The sequence below is a fragment of the Manduca sexta genome, chromosome 21 (assembly GCF_014839805.1).
Source record: "Manduca sexta isolate Smith_Timp_Sample1 chromosome 21, JHU_Msex_v1.0, whole genome shotgun sequence".
NCBI classification, from domain to species: Eukaryota; Metazoa; Arthropoda; class Insecta; order Lepidoptera; family Sphingidae; genus Manduca; species Manduca sexta.
Genome location: NC_051135.1, coordinates 10581854 through 10604993, shown reverse-complemented (window position 1 = coordinate 10604993; position 23140 = coordinate 10581854). Strand labels below are relative to the sequence as shown.

Here is a 23140-nt window from a genome sequence, read left to right as displayed (position 1 = left end):
GTTGCTGAAAGTAGGTAAACAGAATAATAAATCTAGCGCTTTAATATACTTTGGTATTGGAAACAAAGCTGTGACCAGAATGGTGGTATAAAAAATATTAGTTAACAAGCAACTGGTCACGAATTATAAAACAAACAAAAAAAATTTAAAATATATTTTAAATACATTTCGGAGAGATAATTATTGTGGAAACAGTCTTAGTCAACTGATAGAAAAGAGCCTAAATGAGGAATGGAAAACAGAAATAAAATCTGAACACAAGTTACATTCACAAGAAACATGAACTTAAGTTTCTTACCACTATTCGATCATGGCTGTTGGAACTGTCATCATATGGAAAAGTTATATTCGGTTTCCCTAGTCAGTATTCCTGGAGTCTAAAATTTGCGCTCGATAAAGCGACAGGATCGCTCCTTATCATATCCGATGGAAGGCAAATTGGGCAAAATGGACGCCCTGATGGCACCTCAGTTTACCCCTACGGGTGTTATGTGTGTGTAATGAAACGATTCCGAGAACCTACTTTAATAAATAAAAAAGGAATGACGGAAATTGGTCAACAAATGTCTGAGTAATTAGTTTGAATACTTAAAAACTATTTTAAAAGGAGACCTTTTCGCAGTAATAAGCAGTTAGGTTTATATAAATATTAACTCTTCAAACAGTATATCAAAAAGTAAAACTAAGTTAATACAATTAAAACATAACAAGGTTTATCAAGTCAGCGCTTATCTAAATTAAAAATCAACGTTTTAATCAAGTTAATGAGGTTTTATGCAACATCTAATGTTAGTTTATGAAATCATTATTTAATGCCTCAGTAGTCTAGTTACAGTGTGATTGTGCTGTGAACCGTGTGGATCTGAGTTCTATTAAAAGACCCGGTAAAAAATTGATTTCAAAACTAAAATGATTATAATACAGTCAACCACATAAATAGTTGAATACATTCAGATATTCAAATCACCTATACAGTATACATTTGTGTATTGTAAACAAGTTATCTTTTACAATAATAAAATACGAGATATTCTTTACTTCACACACAAAAAATCAATTACACTTGTATAGGCTGTTTGAAATACTTCTTAGAACCTGATAAAAAAACCGTAACCTTTTTAATGTTAATAAAATATTTATGTTGTATAACCTGAAGCAAAGTAACAATTATTTGATACTAGCTTTTGCTCGCGGCTTCCCCCGCGTGGAGGAATTTTCCGGGATAAAAGTCCCACTATATATTTTCCCGGTATAGTAGCCTATAACCTTCCCAGGGCTTATACTATCTCCATACCAAATTTTGCTTTCTTATACCACGTCTTATGTCACGTCCTGTTCCCGTGGGAACGGGATAAAAAGTATCCTATGTCCGTCTCCTGGTTCTAAGCTACTTCTCCACCAATTTTCAGCCAAATCGGTTCATCCGTTCTTGAGTTAGTTGGTGTAACTAACACCACTTTCTTTTATATATATAGATTCTTCCTTTAAAAAAGGATCAAAAGAAAAGAGTTTTCATCATATACAAATTAAATAGTCTTAAAGAGTTTGTAGTATAAACACCACCTCTAACGCCCTTAGATAGACGGTCGCCCCCCATTTTTACACTTCAAGATCATTTTAAGAGGAAACGACTCGCATCGTCGCTTTTCCTTTGAAGTTTCGAGTGCACTCACTCTAATATATTAAGAAAAAGGCGTTAAATTTTTGTACGCATTTTCGCTTTTAGCTGTTAAACAACGCGAACAAACCTAAATTGTCTTTTGTTTTTTATGTTAAAGGTGTTTAAGGGTTTCTTAAGAATAGGGACCGTACTTAGGTGTCTGTTTGTGAAGGACCTTTTGAACTCAATATGCTATTATACAGGGTCATTTTGAAATTTCCTTACTACAACCACACCAAACCACATACTTATATACTTGGAAATAATTCGTTACAGTAAGTTACTTGAGCCACACATGTAAAATAATAAAGTGTAAGTTTCGAACAAAATAAATAGTTATAAAAAGTAATTTTAATTTTACGTGCCTTGATGCCGCTACTAAGAGAATTCGTCGCAGCGGCAACGTTATTCTTTCAGTCAGAAATACACTTCGCCATATTCGCATTAAACTACAAAATTTTCAGAAATTCTGAAACTAAAATCAGGATTTTTGACGATAATATTCGTTATTTATGGATAATTTTTGGCACAATGTGAGCAAACAACCATGTATAAAGGCTAGAATGTAGGTACTCCTTATTATAAACTAGCTTCCGCCCGCAGCTTCGCCCGCGTGGATTTCGGACTTCAAAAATGGAGCCGGTCGCGAACGTTCGAGAATGTTCGTTTTACGAAGCTACTCGCTCGGTGATTCGCTAGCCTCTAGGTACCAAGCAAGCCGCCTGCCTGTGCGTTCGCGACCTTATATATATATACAAAAATAATCCTTATAGCATGATTCAGTATTCACGCATGATGGCTTATTATTAGCGTATTTCATGTATAACATTGGTGTTTCTATACTGATTTCTATGATTCTTTTTTATGGAATATTTAATAATGTTAACTTTTTTAATTAGGGATGACTGAAAGTCTTATAAATGTAAGAGTAGACAAATATAATGAGAAAGCTTCGAACTGCTAAGCTATCGGGACTTACACGTGTTATTGTGAGTCAACCATAAAAGATAGACATATGCTGTCGTGGGATATTTTTTACATAATTTTAAGGAGAACATTTCCGTCATACATTATTTTTGTGTAGCTTTATCCATTAAGGTTGCACACGCGATGGAAGCTTAAAAAATGGAGTAACTTCTCCCGTTTTCCCAACGTTTCCCTTCACTGCTCTGCTCCTATTAATTGTAGCGTGATGAAAAGTATACTATAACCAGCACAGGAGTATGACAAATAATTGTACCAAGTTTCGTCAAAATCCGTCGAGTAGTTTTTGTTTCTATAACGGTTATACAGACAGACAGACAGACAGACAGACAGACGGACAAAAATTTACTAATTGCATTTTTGGCATCAGTATGGATCCCTAATCACCCCCTGATAATTATTTTGGAAATATATTTCATGTACAGAATTGACCTCTCTACAGATTTATTATAAGTATAGATAGATGACGAAATTCTTACACTCATAGACTCTAACAGCTATCCATAGCGGTGATCACTTCCACCAGGTGACCTATATGTCAGTTTATTACCTTAATATTAAAAAATACGTTAATATGTACATATTATATACGATTTTATACTCTGCAACAACATTTTAAGTGATATTATTAAAAATACAAGCGGCGATAGCCTAGTTGGGAGTGGAACGGACAGCAGAGACAAATATCCACAGGTTCAAAACCCAAAGGCACGCATCTCTTTTTTACAGTTATGTGTCTATTCTTCGTGAATTATCGCTTGTTTTAACGTTGACGGAATACATGGTGAGGAAACCTGTATACCTGAGAATTTTTCAATAGTGTGAAATCTGCCAATCCGCACTAGGCCAGCGTGGTGGACTAAAGCCTAAACCTTCTCAGAAGTAGAAGAGGTCCGTGCCCATCAGTAAGACAGTATATATAATAGGCCGCATATTATTACTATAAAAAATATGATAGCTAATTTATATTTTGAAAATGGCCGTGGGATAAATTTCGTGATAATAACTCGTAATTATAACTAGTATATTTTCAAATTATTACAATGTACTAGACAAAAAGTAGAGTCTGCATCGCAATACGTCTAGACTAGACAATAACAACTTATGACATGACACTTCTGAAACTGCTATAAATCGTTGGACAAGGTTTAATAACACCTCAAGATAACACTGTTTTATTCATTTCAGTAAAAGTTTGGAGTGTTATTGATTTGTTGGTAGGGTATCCATATTAATATAAAGAGGAATAGTTTGTGTTTGTTAGTTTCTAGGTTTGTAGGAGCTAATCTCTGAAACATTTTTTTAAAATTCTTTTACGAATAGGAGGATACCTACATTACTCGTGAGTGCTATACTACTTTTTATAGTGGGAAAATATTTAATACAGATTTTTTACGCCAGTATATTTTCACTAATAAGGAGATACATTACTTCTGTATATTACTTTTTATACCGGGAAAGTATTTCGGCAGTTGAAAGGCAATCATATCTAAGCGACAATCAGTAAATTTTTGAGTAGAGTTTTTAAAAGTTTTGATTTTAATATGAAAATTCATAACAATTAAACTTGTTATTTTATAAAGATATAGTATTAGTGTAATGATATTAAAATTGTCCTAAACCTACAAAACCTACATCAAATGGAGCAGAAAAATATGGCGATTCAAAATATTTATACAATTCATTTTCGGTATATTTGTCGTTTAGATATTTCGCCTTTTAAGCGTTCGATTTATTCCGTATTATTTTTCAGGCGTATTCGTGGGCAAATATTATAACTTGTTATCACTGATAGAAGTTATTTATCACGACATAAAAGTCTTACTCTAGCTTTTTTGGGAAAAAATCCTTTTTATTATTAAGTAATACAAGACACTATCTGTGTGCAAAAATTTATTTTCATCGACGTTCCCATTTTGCGTTCTTTTGAAAGATCTTCAATGTACGTGATTACACTATATAAATTCATAAAAAATATTTTTGTTATAACGATATTTTTCCTTACTGTCTTGAAACAAAATTGTTACGGTTTAAACAGTCGCCAGAATTATGTTGGCTTTTTTTGTAGTGTGTACTTCGGTCAATGTTTGAACAAGTTACTATAGAAGTATTAAGTTTAACATTTTTAGAGGAAAAATCAAATAACTTTTATTCCATTAATGACTGAAAACCCGAAGCTAGTCGTTAAATAGGAACTCGGAAAACAAGACCGTGTGGCCTAATGGATAAGGCGTCGGACTTCGGATCCGAAGATTGCAGGTTCGAGTCCTGTCACGGTCGTAAAGTGTTTATTTTGTTTCTTGTTTAATTTATGTTAATCTATTGCATGATTTACATTAAATCAGAATTAGATTAGATTTAAATTTCTATTTTAGATGTAACGAAACATAAAATTGTAATATCAATTCCAAAGTTAAAATTTGTTAAATCACATCGAAATTAAAATCTGTGGGTAATATTCTGCTATGACCTTGCATTGGCCCGAATCTGTTTCAACCATCTTAAACTCTTCTCTATGAAGATATCTCTACATTTTCCAAACTAAATAAAGATATGATGTCCTTGTCTTAAAATAATCTAAGGCTTTCCTGCTCTACATAGTTTGCGACGATAGTGGATATGCAGATTGCAGGGCAAGAACTAAGCTAAATAAGTTTACCTTAGCTCGCATAGCCGAGAAAATTACACATAACGTAGTTTATATTTTGCGGTCTAAACACAACTTAATAAGAAAAATATTTCAGCTATACGATCTGAACAACATTTACTTACATTTTGTTCCGCGTCTGGTAAATAAATAATTATTTATATGTATTTATAATAAAACTGCTCGGCAACTTAAAAAAAAAAATTGTCCAAGGAAACAAAACGCACAGCCCTAAATAAACAAAACAGATTTTAATTTAATTGAAAAAATGCGCTTAATAAGCATGATAAACGTAGTCGTAGGATTTTATAATTACTAGACGACCCGTCACCCTCAGAACCTGGCTTTATCAGCCGAAGGGAATTAACTCCATTCTGCCGGGCCGGTGATGAGAAAAAAAAAATAAAAGAGATCTTTTTGTTTTATTCTTTCGGCACGGTTGCCAGTGGGCGATGAAATTTTAATTAGGAAAGTTATTTCGCTTATTTCTTTCTTTTTGCTATCCTTAGACGGCGGGTATGCGGCAAAGGATGTTGAATTTTATTTCTTAGTTAATAAAGGTGTATTTTGATTGTGAAATTATTTTCTACTACTGTGAAATTTTATCTGTGGTACTTCACAAAGGCGAACGTCAATAGGCGCGGTTTATTGCTTCATGCCAATGCTCAAGTTTTTGATGTAAACAAAAGTATTATTAAAGAAGGCACAGAGCACGGGTATTTTATTTATAAACTAGTATTTTTAACCGACTTCAAAAAAGAAGGAGGTTATCAATTCGATGAGATTTTTTTTAATGTTTATTACCTCAGTGTCCGCTCATTATCTTAATTTTGATTACCTTGTCTCGCAATACGAGAGTCTATGCAATGAAAAGTTTAAAGTTTGATGCATCCAACTATTTTACATCATTGTAATTACAATTTATAAAAATAAATTTACTTCACAGATCGCATCCCTTATTCTGAATTTAAATAATATTTTTTTTACAGATCGCATTCTTGAAGAAGATTTTTGCGCAGCATTTCATAGTAATAATCCTAAACCAATGATGACGTTTTTAACTAATTTTATTTTATAAATTAATCTATAGTCTATGGTCGGGCTACTGGCTACTCAACAGCACTTTGGCTACGACACTGGAGGACCACATACGAGTACATATGCGTCATTCAGATACCTGCAATCTTTCAAATAAATACTATTAAGTTACCTTGGTTTATTGTTAACATTTATTGTGCAAAAAATATATAAATGTATTTTTTAATGCATAGATATTTTATTTGAAATAATATAATTATTATATGATTAAGTAAGTGTATATTTGTGTAATATTGGTTACAGACTTGATTGTTATAAGTTGAATATTTATCATTATATAGATAACGAACAACATATTTTCCGTACCATTTTTAATGATTCTCATTAACACATATGGTTTTAAATTTTAAATTATGTAAATATTCAACAATGTGCGTTCGTTGCAAAACAAAGCATTATAGGGTTTCAGTGCACTGATGAGATTGTATATAATTGCATTAGTTATGTGTTACAGTTGCAAGCCTTACAAGGAACACTGCACTCGACCTGCTCTATTTATATTAAAAACGCATATCCAGAATGAGAAAAAATATCAAAATACAGATATTTCGTCCATTTGGAATTGTCAAAGAGTTCGAAGATTATATAGACTGGACTTTGAGAAAAATTTGTAATGCGATGGTTCTTCAATCTACTGTGAAAAAGCAAAACACCAATGTATGTAGTACATGACTTCATATTTTTTTCCATAACGTGATTTACACGTTTTTTAATGGAAATACTAGCATATTATCTGTAAATATGTTTTTTTTTTTTTGGATTATTGTCTAAGGACGCTGCGACGTCTTGTCACACCAACATTTCACATAAGACAATGACATTACCAATGCGTAATAAACTTTTGGAGCGCTTTTTTCAAAATTGAGTTTTTTTTGATTACCTGATTTTTAGTCTATTTTTGTTTTGTATCTGTTTTATTTTTGGCATTGGTAAAATCGCCGATAATTAAACGGCACCAGCCTTTATATAAAAGAGGAAGAACTTTAGGAGCACAAATTTAGCCTTGATGTGCGGTTTATAACTAAATAGCGACCCGCCCCGGCTTCGCACGGGTGCAATGCTGACTATTTAATGGATGTTTTTATTATACATATAAACGTTCCTCTTGAATCACTCTATCTTTTAAAAAAAACCGCATCAAAATCCGTTGCGTAGTTTTAAAGATTTAAGTACACATAGGGACAGAGAAAGCGACTTTGTTTTATACTATGTAGTGACTATACTGTTTAATGTCTTTGGGAATTTTACTACATAATGCTTCATTATTATGTTATGCATTATTGCTTGTATGTTTCCCTTAAAAACCCAATAAATAAATAATATGGTTCACGTCATATAGACATATATCAAACATTCAGACAAAAATCTAAAAACTGTTTGAGCTTCTGATACTCTAATAAATAACACCATATTAGATGTTTTTCAATATCTATAATATACAGACATTAGCTTGTTAGAATATTATATGTAAAAAGCTAGATATTTCTGAAGGCATAAATACTCCTTCTATTCATATTATACCTGTTTGTACACTTTCCGGCCTACATCGCATTAATAATTATTATTCTTCTAGTATATTTGTATACTTCTCTTCTGATATTATTAGTCAAAGGTTCAGCTCTGTGAGTATGTGGATATTACCTAACCCAGATGACCTAGTCTCTTACATAAGAAATATAAAAAAGATTCCATATTTGACCTCATTTCCTTTTTAAATCTCCGGAGTCCGAAGGCTAAAGCTAAACGGGAACATAAAAATAAATCTTATAATTACGTAAATATCCCAGTTGGGAATCAAACCCGCCCCATTCGCGTTGCAATCGGTCTGTGTCGTTAAAAGATATCGTTGTTTTATGATAATGGAATTGTAAATGAAAATTCTATGCAAATAATATTCTGCGTGTCAAAGAAATTGTCTCTCGTTTATTTTGCTTTGCTGTTTCCTGGATTTGGATTTCTTTTATGCCTTTTTTCGAATTGTGGAAAATATTTTTACACGTTCTAACGTCAAAATCTAGTATTAAAACATTAAGTGATTTTCTAATGCAGAATCAATACTATTATTATAAATCTGAAGAGTTTCCTTCTTTGAATGCTTAACACATTAATTAAACAGTTCTTAGGATCTACTAAACTGATTTAGATTTTTTTCACTACTAGGAAGCTACATACTCCTGTGTACTATAGACTACTTTTATTGTAGACATAATATATTGTAGATAGATATTTATCCCCGAAAACCTTTACACACGAGCGGACCTGCAGGTAAAAGCCATCAAAGATAAAACCTTTTGTATTCTTTGGTTGCCACGCCGGTGCTGTTATTCTTTCTTTCAGCTGGAAAAATGCAGTAACCACTGTCAGCCAGAGTCAAGAGGTGAATGCATGGTTAGATGAGGTCATTGGTCTTACCATCACCTGGAGAGATGGAAGACTGCTAGGTCGAATCCTTAAAGCTATATACACTCTACACACGCATTGCCGTAGGTCCTGCGCCTAATCTCTTTCCAGTCATGTCGGATTGCCGTCTCACCGAACTATGAGAGTGAAGGAAAAGAGAGTGCACCTGTGTATTGCGCACACACTTTGCACTACACATGTATCTAATGCATACATACATGGCTGATCTACGACGAGATTGGCCGTCGTGGTAAATTTTTGGTTATGAGAGATTTTATTACATACCCTACACCGTTATACCCACAAAGCCTTCGTCGGGGCATTGGAAACAGCTACGAGTTCCACTAGCAAATGCCTGTTAACCTCTCATCCTGCCGAGAGATACTTAAAACTTATACGTGTTTCAGCAAGTAGGCCGGCATAATTGTGTCGACTGTCGAGGGGTAATCATCTCTCGTTAGTCAACATCCTATTGGACATTGGATAGTGCAGTGGGGTCACTTTGTCGTGCCCATATGAAAAAAAAACTTCACTAACTCTTAGTGTCAAAAGAACATTTCAGGTCAAGTTCGCTGGATTAGCTGTACTAAAGTCAACAAACCACTCAAACACTCAAAATACACTGTATCTAATTACAACATCTTACTGCAATATTACAACCACTCAATTAGAAAAGATTATCATTGTCGATCTAATTTCAATAAATCGCATCAATTATATCCAACATGCAGACAAAAAATAAACGCATAACGATACTCCATAAATCTTTCAATAAATGGTATTCGACATAATGTAGCGTACGCGCGGGTAATTCGAACCAATTAACATATTTGCCACGCATATTTATTAATCGCACGATTTTTTATAAAACTGCGTTCACACTGTAAGGAATTGCACGCTTTTTGCAGGATAATGGTATTATTTCGAACACGGCGTTTTGACCGGCTATTCTGAACAATAACGGCTGATTTAGATTAAAATAGCATTCTAAGTTCTCGTGGCTATGGTATATATCTATACTAATGTGTAAAGCTGAAGAGTTTGTTTGAACGGGCTAGTCTCAGGAACTATTAAATCTATTTTGATTTTTTTTTACCTATAGGAAGCTATAACACTCCTGAGTGTTAGAGGCTACTTTTTATTCAGGAAAAACTTTTTCATGAAGACGAAGCCCCAAACGATAGCTAGTAGACTATAAAAATCCAGATACACTACATCATTGATAATTGTCTCTAAAATATACTTTTATAAGTAGTATTAACGAATGTAATTATAACGTATGCAGCTTAAACATATAAGTATATTTACTACGAATACTTTTTTGCCAATGTTAACCCATAATTGACAAAAAAAGCTACTCAAAAAATCAAATGTGTCAGAATAACTATATATTTCTAGATTTTACGCGAACGTTAGACATTAAAATAAAACATTTTTTTCGGATTTATCGCGATTTTTATATGATAATTCCCGACGATTCGAAGACTGCAGCCTTCGTAGTCATGGGGCGGACAGAGTCTCAGTAACTATTTTCTAAAAAAATTAAAAGCACGGTGTCACAATATGGACGCGTCTTTAACTCTATCTAACACGTTATTCTCATCTTGCTTGTTATTTATTGATCTTTCGTAATAAAAAGTAATGTTTATGGATTTAGTAATACCAGTAATGCTGTATGATTTAGCCGTGTTTGATACGAAATTCTGATGTCATTTGGCGCGAAATCTGACTTTGCAAGGCTGAAAATGTTAAGCATTCATGTGATAAGGAAGTATAAGCTGGCAAACGACTTGCGCACACGCACGTGGTGGTGGATTAGTGTATGATCTATTCTAACTCTACTGACGTACAATTGAAACGTACCTACTACGCGGCAGTGTGCTCAAGTTGTTTGCCGGCTATTAATGACAAGTAAAACGTGACGTACAGTCAGCCAAAAAAATTGTTGAATCTTTCGTACTAGCTACAAATGTAACGGAACAAATTCAAAATTTCAACTTTTAACTTTTGTGTCCGTATCAACCGATATTTTCTCCAGTAAAATAAATTACAAATTTAACTTTATTCCAGATAAAGAAACAATTATATTTAATTGAAGTTAATATGTAGAACCGTGTTGAATTTGTTCAGCTGCTTTTATGACTGACTGTACATATTAATAAAATCAAAATTTATATTTCTTTCATTGCCATCAAAATACATGAACATTTTTACGATATATTTTTCTTACTTACAATATGACCATGATATGAGCAAAATATTTCGTGCTATCTATAAATAATATTTAAAGTCCCTTTACGATATGTTAATAAAAATGCAAAAGAACTCAATTTATAATAAAGAACAAGCAAATAATTGAATGTCTTCATCAATCTTTTGTATGGAAAGTAAACCATCTAATAAATGGGATTTTGCAATTACATACATACAAAAGGATTGGGTTATTATGCAAAATATGGAATACCTACTATAAAAAGTTGCCTCGTTTAAAATTATATGAACAAGAATTTCTTTCACAAATGCCGCCACAATATATAAATACCGTTTACCTTAATATGCAAAAAATTAATTTAAACATGAGATTTAATTTTAAAGGTAATTTTTATGAAGATTTAAAAACAAATTTATTCCATTGGTCCTGCGCCTGATCTTGTCTGATTGCTGTCTCTTCGGACAATGAGAGTGAAGTAAAAGAGAGTGCACCTATGTACTGCACACACATTTGTACTTGCCTGATCTCCGTTGAGATTGACCGGCGTGGCCAAGATTTTGCTGGTGGTAGGATATATTTAATATTCGCCCGGATACCGACCACCGTACACAAGGTGTTAAAACCCGTAGTTTATATATCCGGTTCCAACAGATCGGCATAATTGTGTCGACTGCCGGCGGGTAATCATCTCTCGTCAGTCGACAACCTATTGAACCCATCTCCACTTACCGTCAGCTGCAGTAAAATCAGTAAAGAAGGAATCAATGAAGCAGCATATTGAATATCAAAGTGCAAATTCTCCATGAGCAGTTAAAAATGAAATCTTCAATTTCTCTTATTAACGTCCTAGTATGATGGACAGCAGAGAAAACATGAAAGCAATTTAAAATCCATTGAATGAGAAGTATTTTGTACGTTAAACGCTGCGTCATTGTAGTTATTGACTGTAACATAACATGAGAATTATTGAAATGACCCCTACTACGAAATGGAAATCGCAAAGAATTCTTGACGTGCATTCCAGATAGTTCCTTAGTAATATCAAATTATGCTATTGTGTACTTAATTTAAATCAGCCTGTTGCCGTCCACTGCTGAACGTAGGCCTCCCCAAGTGAGCATCAATCATTCCGATCTTTAACAACCGCATCCATCCGCTACCCACCGCCTTTTTCAAGTCGGTCCATCGCAGCAGTAATTAATTCGACTGAGTAATTATCCGGGCTTTATTATTTTTTTATTCCAAATACATATGAAACGGCTTGAGATTTCGAATCAGAGGGTCTACTTCGAAAAACGAACATCGAAACGTCGGCCCGAAACGAAGAAACGAGGAACTTCGGTGTTAATTCTACTACCAAATTACTTCGGATCCGTCACCGCTCTGCCTCTATCTTAGTGGATCAATTCCCCGTATTTTTTTTTAAGAAAGCTGTGGAACTTTATCCTCGCAAATGGTTTTAAAAAGGGATGACGAAACCCATTAAGTTCTTACAAATTCCATGTCTGAAATATTGCGATGAACGGATCGGATTCGTCCTCATTGAATCCTCAACACTTCATAGCAACAAAACATGCGATCCATCGTCCGAAACTACGGATTTCTTTTTTTCAAAGTAGACCCTCTGATGTTATGACAAAACATTCATTCCTAAATTCGAACTTCATCTTATTGGCCTAAAGGCAAAATATGAGATCCAAAAGTATTATATTTATATATTTTCGTTAACAAGCGATTTGTAGGAGATTTACTATAAAAAAAATTTTAGAACGCAGTTTTTTTATATGCTACTGAATGAAAGATTATGTAAATTTCTCAGAGTATTCACACGCTGTCTGGTTTAATTAAAATAATAACTCCAAAAAGAGGCATCTTCAAACACTACAATGGAATCCGCTCACTTCGATTACATAAAGTTAACAATTAGGTCGCTAAAATGACATCAATTAACGTCAAATGACGGACAGAATAAACATTTTTTTTTGTTGCTTTGAATGACGAGATGCTAAGCGATATGACCGCCCATAAACAGTAGAAACGCCAACACCTTGAATTGTAAAGTATTGTTTGGTATTCCACTGCGCTCGCCATGTTGAGACATGAGATGTTAAGTCTTATTATGTCCAGTAGCTACACTGGCTACAATGTCCTTCTAAGCGGAACACAACAGTGACTACGCACTGTTGCTTGGCGGCAGTAATAAATATTGCGGTGGTACCCAGGCAGACTCTCACATATGAGAGACCTACCAGATCATTTCGCGTGAACCGCGCCATGTTTTATATAAAACAATAACGATCGTAAACTTATCCCCTTATATCGAAACGCACGAACGGAACTACATATCGTTCCAATTCACGCTACCATCGCATCTCGAACGCGAATCGCGTTTTGCATACGTCGCGTGACGCTTGTCCCGTTACAAGCGATTAGTTACAATTATCGATTATAATTGCACAGTCGAGGGGAAAAGTCGAAACAATGCATTTTTTGTTGGAGAGTGGTAGATTCTGTTTGCCGCTACCATGGTGGCTTAATCGAAAGTTTGGTGTCAGGGTCATGATTTTCTATAACAAGTACGTTTCTAATTTTGGTAAATGCGAAATTTGTTTGTAATGTTTTAATGTGTCACAATTGTTAGTGTCTATTAAAATGTTAGATGGTGTCGTACAGACTTTACGGTATTTAAATGTTTTTGATCTTAGACTGATTTATTAAGTTTTGGATCAGTCTTGTGGTTTATGTTAAAGTTCTGAAATCAGCTGATATAATCGATTGGTATTCTAGAGAAGAGGTAGTATTTATCTTTTTATTAGAATATAAGTATAGTGTGTACATATTATAGTAACACAAATAATAAAGCACGCTATACTCTTCGTATTCTAGGAATGTCCTAGGAAACTATTATTATATTCTAATTTTTAAGCAGTTTTTATTTTCAGTAGCTTTTACTCGCGGTTTCACCAACGAGAAGGAGTTGTCCGGGATAAAAGTCTCGCTATATATTTTCCCGGGATGAGTAGCTTATAACCTTCACAGAGTCTTAAACTATCTCCATACCAAATTTCATAAAAATCCGTTCCGTAGAATCTAAGAAAATCGATAACATACAGACAGACAGAAAAGGAGACTTTGTTTTGTAATATGTATCGATAAATAATCAATCACTTAATTTCGTATAAATACCTCGCATGAATCAAACTCGATTTACGGAGCAAATAGTAGTGTCCTCATCTCACCGACATATTACCAAGTAAGGGTGATTAGAACACCAACTGAGCCGCGTGATGCCGCAATTAACATTCAAAGCGAAAGGATATTCTATTTTATTACGTGAACACTTAATTCTGACCCACTTTTACAGGAAACTAAAAAACTTAAATGTGTTGCTATTATTGTTCTTGATAATCGTGTTGATTATGTCACCGGTCGTGCATTTTTTAATGAACTTACAAGTGATTGTATTCTGAATTACTTTTCGATTTAGAGTAAATTTGTGTTATAAATAGATTGTATACATTTTTTAATTCTACTTTAGGCATACGTAACTAAAGTTGAATTTGTATTGACTTGAAGTTGAATCTATGAGACACCTCTTTTATATTTCAAAAAGTGAACCACGCGGGACAAAATACGTGCTACTACCGATGGTAGCTTACCGAATATCAATGGCGGGTATAAAAGCGAAATAGTTTCTTTTACACCACCCAAACTTACAATATCATGTCTCCGATCGGAGCACTATGGATTTCCACCATCACAAAGTCATTATCATCATTTCTGATCGATCCGCATGCACGAGTGAAGAATCTCCATGCTTTAAAGCGGAATTACTGACCGATACGGTCACGTCCTTTCTAAACTGCTATTGGAAGTTCAATTGTAATATTTGAATTGCAATTTGAGTATTGGCTGATCGGCTTAAGAAATGTTCTTATTTCCTTAAATTTACTATTGCGATCAGTTTAAGTTATATTCCAACCAAAAAACAATTGATTAATATTACTGGAATACAATAAATTTCCCAAAATATTGAGAAATCTCATACCAAGGGTAAAGTAGAAAACAAATATACCTAATGATAATGTTGTAGAGCCTGTTTATTCTAATATAATTTAAAAATTAAAAATATAAATGTCAATGTCGTCAAAAACAATTGCTTTATTATTAAAAACATTCTCTTCATTTATCCGTATTTTCATTATTTTTACTACAGTTAACCTATCATCATCATAAACCAGAACGTCAAAATAATTAATCCGATGCTAAAAATGCCATATTGATTCCAATCCCTTTTACAACATTACTTTACAAAAGAAAATGCTATGCATCATTTTATATCACTTGACTGTGAAGACGAAACAGCACTGTAATTGGAATAAGTGAAATCAAATGAAAGTGATTTTCGTTCGTTGCACAAACACCGATGAATCCGCATTTTCAATTGACGAATTTGTAACATTTACTTGAAACTGTTTGCCAACGAATACTTCCGTGGTGTTGTCAATTAATCTCGAACATATCAATTTGTTTGAAGTGTTGTGACAAGTTATTTAAGTTGTTTATTTCGTTACTAATATAAATGTTGTAATTTTATTTTGTTAATGACGAGGAACTTGTCTTTGAATGAGCTATAAAATTAATAATAGCAACACCATTCAGATGTTTTTTCATTCATCATTAATTACAAGCACTCCAATGGCCTCATCAAATGACATAAATTACTTTGTCATACACCGCCTATAATATCCTTCTAGGAAACAAAACGATGGTATCTGCGGTCTAAGCAGATTCTCATCTTTAAGATACCTTCTACAGTTGGCGGCCGTAACTGACGAGGCCCCTGGCGAAAAAAAAAACGACGTGAGGGAAACAAAAGAAATCCCCGATTTTACCAGTTTCATGGGTATGGTATAAGGGTAAGATTGTAAGAAAATGTCCACCAAAGCATGAGGCCGTGGAGAGTTACCCAGTTCGTCTCTCCCTGAGACCGTCTCTTCTTTCTACCCACTGTACAATGCCATTAAACCAATGTATACTACCAAATTTTTCTAAATAACAAGTCATTCTCCAATCGGATGTAGATAATTCAATTTTCAACTTTGAATCGTTAACGGCCATTTGACAACAAGCGGAACCGACAATTCGTAGTATTTTGGGATCATAGGGGCGATACTATAATTGCGGTCACTCCCCTTCCCTGAATTGAATTCACACTGTAATTTAGGGATATACCCGTTGGAGTCACATTTTGGAAGTACTTCCTGATGACGCACATGCTGGTGGATGAACTTGCTTATTTAAGTAATTAATACATTAAGGTATATAATAACACTTCCAGGGAAGGCACTATGTTACCTGGTTAGCAATTCGCCTCATTATTCTAGTGGTAGTGTAATAGGCAATGGTTTCGAATTCCAGATCGAGTATAAGAATGTGTTCCTAATGGACGGAGGCATCACGCTGCCGGTAATGTTTGTGCATTAGTCTGCTTAACCCTTCGGGAGTCCCCCTCGAGGCAATTCTTCAGCGCTTGGTCTCCACACTGAATGCACGTCCATGCACGGAGGAACATTTGTCGCGACCCTAGGTACACAGTTAAGTATGTTTACCTCATGGTTGCACATTCACATTAAAGCCTAAGAGAGCTCGCGAACATTTCCGGACATTCCGGTTCCTTTTCCTTCCACCACTCTTCCTTCCCCAGATATCCCTTCCCAACTTTCCTCCAGGGCGCTATCGCTATGCCCGGGGATTCCAGTATTCCATTCGCAGGATATCCCGTGTCATCGTTCAATCTCTATAAATAAATAAAAAATATTCTTCCATCATCAGTGACAAATAAAGAAACTTAACACAAAATTGCATAAAAAATGTAATGAGCGACGTAAAATTACGTTTCGGAATAATACATCCTGAGACGAAGTGCTGAGGAAACGACACTTGGAAAGGAGGAAGTTGTGATTCAAGAATATTAGTGAGTGGACGTTAGTATACATTAGCATTCACTAGTGCAATCTACTTATGCCGACTTCCATTACAAGGAATATATCAGGAATATATCAATGGTAAAGAAAGATCTTAATGTATACGCCTAACATTCGATTTACATAACATTGGATCTTACTCGAAGCTTCACGTGCGAGAAATCTACCACACAATCTTTTATCGCACAATATCATTGCCAGATCTATAACTGGTGAGGAAATGATTAACTTTTGCAGTCATCGATGATATCTCCATCGTCATCAATGTAACAAAAGCAATAAAATTTGCAACCGGCAACCTTACTATTATCAACAATGTCGTACAAAGGTTTTCAATAGCTATAGAAATATAGTTTCCTGTCGAAATACTACTGGACAGATGACAACAGTCCATTACAGGTGTAACCGCGGGAAAGAGCTTGCTCTAGATCTCTTGTCACGTTAACCTCAACATTATGCAACAATCTGAAGAAAAGTGGGACTGACTTGCGCAAAAATTAGGAAGTAATTACATCCGAATGGAATTCTCATGACGAATTGGATTGTGCCATTGCAAATGTCGTGTGAAGTGATGAGGAATCTTTTTTGTAAGGCCTGTGCGGGAAGTATAGATTCTATAGATATGTAGATGAGATTTCGTGGAATTTTGGTCAGTAATTACCTACCTATTAATTATTACCTATTTTTTTTTTTTGTAGTATATAAGATGGACAGACGACGTAAGTTTGCGAGAATTCGCTGGATGTAAATCACTTCCAACACATTTTGATGGAATATTATATTTGAAGAATATTAAAATTTTGTAAAATACTTACCAAACCCAAACTGTTAAAGACACGTACGCTACCAATATGTATTTACCATTATGAATGGACCGACATGTCCACGATGTAGCATTTTCTCACAAATCGGAAATGAGGTTTCAACTTGTTATTGCCAGATTTTGGAGATTTCTGGAACTAGAAATAATCATCGATACTTTTTAAGCCCTATTTCTTATTTTTGTACATTTTTTAGAGATTCCTTAAGATCATTTTGCTGAGTAATGCAATAAAAAATGCTAGTAATATTTGCGCAATATTCTGATCTCCTTAAAAATTTAAATACAACATTTTGAGAGAAAGTAATGAGATTTTGTAATTAATAGGTATAAAAATCTGCTGATCATATCACTGTATTTATCATTAACAAAGTCGGAAAAACATTAGTGAAATGTTAAGACGAAAACTGCACCACTGCTTTCTCCGAAAAAAAGACGGATTTGTTACGATTTACGGTATTTTAACAACTATATTTTAAACGTCCTTAGTAGTTAAAATATGTTAATCTGAATTTACGTGCAATATCTGTCTTCATTCACATAAAAAAATGTAAATTATGTGCAATGAAATATTTTATTGGTAATTTACAATGTAGCAAATAGCGCGTTAAAGTCAACAATAAAGCTATAATAGGCATTAGTGTGAGTACACTCACACTTTCGAATGTCCCACTGAGCGGGACACTTTCTCTCAACTTGCTCGATAAGCGACGTTCTATAGATCTACTGGAGCTTCTACGGTTTTTTCATTTTTTAATTTCATTTGTTGCAACGTCACTGCGCAGCGCGAGGCTCATTCTTGTTCTAACATGCTGCCGATGCGGCCGCGCACACCGTTTGCAATCTCGATTCTATAACGCGCGAGATCGCGTAAACGTTCGCGCACCGATACCATAACGTATACGTTAACGTTTCAGTTTTGTTATTGGAAGGTTTTGTTTTAATTGTGACTGATTTGTGTTTGTGGCGCTTACGGAAAATGGAGTGTCATTAACGTAAAGTAAGTCGGTTATGTTGATGTTTGTTTTTGTATTAAGATTTGAGGTTATAAACAACCTTCGGCTTACGATTTCTAGTTAGTTTTCAGCATGGTAACTATCATATAAATTGAAATTAGTTAATGTTCATTGACGTTGGTTGTTTTATAATATTAAGTATTAAATGTTAATTATTTAATTTAACGTCTATAATTGAAAGAAATTTATACCTAAGCTTCTCATTGAATATACAATGTTTCTTATATCTTTTACAAATGTTACTTAAATTGTTCATGCTTGGTTAGCCAACCTGTGTTAAATTATATGTTTATCTAATTATATCCAGTTTAGATGTATAATATAATACCTAAAAAATAATAAACTAGCAACCTATAAATAGCACTTTTGTGTCATGCAAAAAACTGAAGTATTGCCTGTAGAAATGTACGATTCAAGGTCTAACACACGTTGACTGGCGGTTATGTAAAATGTACCGGAACGAATTGATTTATTCAGGGCTTATGTTTTATATGACAATTTATATTCCATTAAAACTGTTTTATCACTATGGTCTAGTAATAAGTTGTAGTGTAGACTGGTAGATTCAGAGTTTATTTTATTTATTTATTTAAGGACCTACAACGACGGATACACGACATATAATAACAACAATGTAGCATTTTTACAATTAACAATGTGACGTGCTTCTCTAGTTATAGGAGACCACAGCATGCCAATTTATATTTTGGTACAGCGGCAAAAAAATAATATTTGTTATTAATATTATTTATATATACATATAAGTAGGAACTTAAAACAGACAAAAAAGAATAAAACCTAATAAAAAGTGACAAAACATAACAACATCTTATGTTCGATTTATAGACGTAGAGCAGTATTTTTATGACCTTTCAATATGATTTTTTGTTACCTGTATTTAATTTATTGTCCAATATGTATATGAGCTTGCTTACTACTAAAATACTATGCTAAAAAAGGCCATACTTTATACATTTCAAGAGTATTTCAAAACAAATATGTTAACACTAAAATCCAAAAATAAAATGTTAAAATGCTAATTAGATTTAATAAATTCTCCTATATAATATCCGTTTTAATAGACAACAAAGGCTATGGTATGTAACCTCGTTGTGCCCAGTCGGTTATAAAAACAAACCTCACATATGTTACCTCACCGGCGATTTGTAAACAAACAAGAATGTAATATATTCCGTGTCGAATACAATCGATTTACATAGATGTTACGTTTATGTAAATTCTACGTCTTTCCCAATTCATTATTCACGTGTCTATTGGTTTCTAGATCTTTGAGAATAAAGTGCTATACTCAACTTTTTCTTTTTCTTCTTATTTCGTTTAAAATAGTCTGTCTTGATTATTCTGTTTTTAACAGGCTTTAAAAAAGGAAGTATTCGACCCGTATATGTATGTAAGTTTGTATTTCTGCGATTTCTAATACTGATCCAATCTAGGTAGGTTTTTTTTTTCTATATTTAAAAGCCACGGAGATTACTTAACATTAGGTGACCAATTTATTAATCTTCCTTGTAAAATGACAAAAATGTTTCTTTATAGTATTATACTATTTTTATCCTATTTTTGATCATCGAACCCGCAACCTCACGCACGAAGCGTCACTAAGCATATAAACGAACAAATGTTTTAATTTCCCTTTGTTTATTTTATATTTTATGCCCATTACCCAATTCTCATGTAAAATGTGTAGTATTCAGATTAAAGCGATGGCCTTCTTGATAAACTGTAACAATGCAATTGTATACGATATTCGTAGTCTGCATCGTGGTGTCGGTAGTTTGCGTTTTTTCACAACCACAATGCCCCTAGTGAAGTTTTCTAACGTTTACTGCCGCGTTTGTTATTGATATTTTTGTTTTAAAATTTACTACAGGCCTAAATAAAAAAAAGTGGCTATGACCTAGTTGGTTATGGAACGAACTGCCGAGACAAATGCCTGCAAAGATTCAAAACCCAAGGGCATGCACCTCTAACTTTGTTTTTTAATTATCGCTTTAACGGTAAAGGAAAACATCGCGAGAAAACTTGCATACCTGAAAAGTTCTTTATAACAATTTTGAGTCTTTGTGAAGTCTGCCAAATCCGCACTAGGCCAGCGTGGTGAACTAAGGCCTAATCCCTCTCGACAGTAGAGCAGGCCTGTGCCCAGCAGTGGGGCAGTATATAAAACAGGGCTGATATTATTATATTAATTATTATGAGCCCCTAGTACCAAATCTTAAAGCTATACTGTGATTCTTTCATATTAAATTTAAAGTCGAATTAATGCAAACAAGCGGTAATTACGTTCAGGTTAACGTCCTCCAAACTGGAATAAGAGTTTCTGCACATACTTTACGTCATAAATACACCACAAACATCCAGAATTCTCGGATGTAAAAAACCTATCACAGGATCTATATTATTTGCAATGGCTGTTAAGTTTGCTTTTATAATTCCCACTATGATGTCACAGTTCTCATTGTATAAGCACACATCATATTGTTTATTGTAACAGATCAGATGTTAGTCACGATTTGTTTGTATATAAAAAATTTAGAACAGAAATAAAGTCTTATATTTCAATTGGTAATACTCAATTGTAACTTTGTATCCTGAACGAGCATTGATCTCTTCCTATGGAACATGTCAGAGTGTGTTACGTCATAATAAGTATTTAATTAAAATATATATTTTGTATTGCTTTGAATAACGAACCGAGCTTGCTATTCGCCTTATGGTAAGCTATACGACCACCCATAAACAATAGAAATACCATACAACACCTTGAATTACAAAGTATTAATTGGTATTCTACTGCGCTCGCCATCCTAAGACATGAGATACTAAGTCTTATTTAGACATTGCGGTGGTACCTGCCCAGGCGGAATCTCGCATATCACCAGTGAAATTGAAATTGTCAATTATCGGTTACTTTAACAGTGAATGAAAATGCCAAGAGGAAATATTACTTATTGATTTTTTCAGAATATCGATTGCATATGAAGTCTGTCAACCTTCTCTAGGCCAGCGTGGTGGACTAAAACCCAAACCGTCTCAGCAGTAGATAAAATTACTTGCTAATATTTTGTTGTGTAATTATTCCAAATACGCATCGTTCGCGCAAAAATCTTTCTTATAATAACATGGAATTGTTGACTTACTTGTTTCAAATGTAAGTATTTAAAATATAATACGGTTACATTATGTTGTTTGTTGGTATGGTTCATTCCGAGTATTGTACGGGGTAATGAACTCATAATTAAGAAGTAACAGATTATCACTCACTGACAAGAACATAAAAGAATCGTGATGTTAGATATTATTGAAAAAAAATGAAATCTACGTGGTTTAATGATTTTTATTCTCTTCAAGCATCAATTTAAATGGAATTAGCGTAGCAATGTTATTATTACACGCCTATCGTCATTCGCCTCCGTTACATTTAAATATTCCCTTCATGCATATTTTCTTCCATATTCCATTCCTCCTTGGATTCCTTCAGGCCATAATAAGTTCAGTAGTTATCTCATACAGGGCATTTCGTCTTCCTTTTCTTTTTAATGCAAACTCTTTTAAGTCTCTTTATATATCAGGTTGTCTGGAAGAGATTGCGTTTTAGCGATAAGACCGCCTGGTGCACTTTTTTTGTATTTGGTGTTTACAATAAAGTATTTCATTCATTTATTCTTTAGGCTCCCTCTATACTAATATGTCTTTCTCATTATATCGTTTAAATAAGCCTCAAATTGTTTTTGTGTTTAAAGCCATGTTTACATGTTATCTAAAGTTCTTTGACCCAGACTCTGTTTTGTCCTTATTCTCGATTCGTCACGGCCATCTAGGCATATCATAGATCTCATTTGGTACAAGGATATCTCACCGTGCCGTTGTTTTAGAGTATTTTTGTTTTTATAAATAATCTGTTTTGGATGGCGGGATATATTGAATTATGTGGAAGTGAATTAAAGATAATGGCATGAGTGCTGAAAGACCATTGCTAGATGGAAAATAAAGCGTAGAAATAATAAATCAGTTGTTATTTTACTCATATATTGTTGTGTTGACATAATGTTCATAAATAAACATATACTAAATAAATTGCTATATGATAAAGAATCATTATTGTTTCATTATCACGCAAGCAATATTATTTTCTACATTGTTATTTCTAATATAAGTATTGGACGATTTCAGTTCAGATTTTCTGGTACTTCTAGGTATAGTTCACCAATTGCGTTGTGACTTTCAAACATTCGTTGCGTAAAGCTGGCTGCAGCCCGAATTCAAATCTAAGTTAGTTTAATATAGATCGCGAA

At 33.8% G+C, this 23140-nt stretch overlaps 1 protein-coding gene and 1 non-coding gene across 2 annotated transcripts in view; both read left to right on the top strand.

The window, feature by feature from the left end:
• The first annotated feature begins 4851 nt into the window (after positions 1 to 4851).
• Trnar-ucg lies at positions 4852 to 4924 on the top strand. Its single transcript has one exon. It is a non-coding gene; the product is annotated as a tRNA-Arg (tRNA).
• A 13673-nt stretch (positions 4925 to 18597) lies between these two features.
• Positions 18598 to 23140, top strand: part of LOC115454534 — a 49980-nt gene continuing 45437 nt past the window's right edge. The window contains exon 1 of the mRNA XM_037440905.1: positions 18598 to 18808. The gene's annotated coding sequence lies outside the window, so the exon portion shown is untranslated. The remainder of the gene's footprint in view (positions 18809 to 23140) is intronic.